Here is a 1,935-nt window from a genome sequence, read left to right as displayed (position 1 = left end):
CCGCCCCCAACGCCGCCGCCGCCGCCGCTCCACCGAGGGGACCTGACGGACGGACACGGGAGCCAACCAGCGAGCCCTCAGGAAGCTGTAGCGAGCGCCATTGGCCAGATCCGCCCCTCTCTGAGCGCGCCTGACGGACTAATGCGGGAGCCAACCAGCGAGCCCGCAGGAGCCGCAGCGGGCGCCGATTGGTCGGCGCTGAGACGGCGTGGGTACCTAAGTCGCCCTCTGCTTCTTCCTCACAGAGCGCGCCGGAGCGCTGGTGCGGGGGGTTGGTCCTGGGAACTGTTGTAGCGCTGCGCCGTGGGGTCCGCGTCAATTGGGTCCGTTTCCCAGGTGCGGCGAGACAGCGAGGCCCTTGCTTCCCCTCCCGTGGCCCCCGTGCGGAGACCCCTGCCGCACACCCGAGAGGTGAGCCAGGAGCCCAGGCCGGGCGGCACCGGTTCCCACGAGGCGCGCGTCGCGGGACGCGGGGCCCTGGCGGGGCGGCCGCGACCTGCCGGACACCTGCGGGTCCCTCTGCCTCCCCCGGTGCCGGGCTTAGAGCGGGGCCTCAATTTGGGTTACATTTATGAAAAACAGGACCAAAAGAATACTGCACGCTTAAGTAAGGTATTAAGGATATGGGTCTCCTTTTGGGTTGAGGTAATGCTCTGCAACCAGGCAGTGGTGACGGCCGCCCGACATGGCCGGTGTGCTAATCCACTGGGTTGTGCACTGTATTATTATTTTTTTGAGACGGAGTTTCGCTCCCTCGCCCAGGCTGGAGTGCAGTGGAGTGATCTCGACTCACTGCAACCTCCGCTTCCCGGGTTCAAGCGATTCTCCTGTCTCAGCCTCCCTAGTAGCTGGGATTACCGGCGCCCGCCATCACGCCCAGCTAATTTTTGTATTTTTGGTAGAGACGAGGTTTCACCATGTTGGCCAGGCTGGTCTTGAACTCCTGACCTCAAGTGAAAACACAACCTGTGACCTCCAGACACTCAAACGAAAACAGTGGCCTTGGCGGCCAAAACAGGGGCTGCCCTAGGAGTCCTGTGGGCTGCATGGGGCAGGCGGCACCGTCATCTGCTCGGGAGAACGGGAGCTGCAGCAGGTTCTCTCTGGCGGTGCACGGGCTGGCACCGGACACACCTCCTCCTCTCCAGCCAGTTTTTGGTGAAATGGAGACCTTTCTCCCCGCTTTGCAGAGAAGGAAACGTTCACAGAGGTAAGTCTACTCCAAGCATTCAGACCCTGAGACCACGGGACTGCTCAAAGATGGAATACACTGCAAAACAGGGCAGGCTCTGAAGTTACATAATTTATTCAGGCCACGCTGTGTCCCCAGGCGCCAATGCCACATTTCATACATGATACTTGGTTTGCAGTTGGAATTCCCCTCCCCTAAACCCACATTCCTGGGACCGCAAGGCCTGAGATGGAACTCAGGAAGCCATCGGATTCCATCAACGTCATCACCCCTGAGTTTGCTGCAAGCAGCCATGGAAACGTTCGAAGTTCTGCAGGCTCAGTGAGGTTGCATTCAAGCCCAGTAACTGAGCTCTGAGATGTGAGGAGGCTTTTCCTCCTGGCTGCACCTGGGAGGCTCAAAGCTGTCCTGAGACTGCAGCAACCAATTCGGAATGAAAAAGGGTTCACGCGGTGGCTCATGCCTATAATCCCAGCACTTTGGGAGGCTGAGGCGGGAGGACTGCTTGAGCCCATGAGTTCGAAACCAGCATGGGCAGCATGGCGGAACCCCATCTCTACCAGTAAAAGGAAAAAAAATTAGCTGGTTGTGGTGCTGCACACCTGTAGTCCCAACTACTTGGAAGGCCAAGACAGGAAGATGACAGAAGCCCAGGAGGTGGAGGTTGCAGTGAGCTGTGGTTGCACCACTGCACTCCAGCCTGTGCGATAGAGTAAGACCCTGTCTTTTTTTTTTTTTTTTTT

The 1,935-nt window shown here is 58.6% G+C and overlaps 1 protein-coding gene across 1 annotated transcript in view; it reads right to left on the bottom strand.

The window, feature by feature from the left end:
* The window catches only part of TRAF2 (TNF receptor-associated factor 2), a 46,533-nt gene that overhangs the window by 41,809 nt on the left and 2,789 nt on the right, over positions 1-1,935 (bottom strand). The window lies entirely within an intron of this gene.

Source organism: Mandrillus leucophaeus, unplaced genomic scaffold (assembly GCF_000951045.1).
Source record: "Mandrillus leucophaeus isolate KB7577 unplaced genomic scaffold, Mleu.le_1.0 Scaffold28, whole genome shotgun sequence".
Classification (NCBI taxonomy): domain Eukaryota; kingdom Metazoa; phylum Chordata; class Mammalia; order Primates; family Cercopithecidae; genus Mandrillus; species Mandrillus leucophaeus.
The sequence above is the reverse complement of the archived record's forward strand: the minus strand, read 5'-3'. Positions and strand labels throughout refer to the sequence as shown.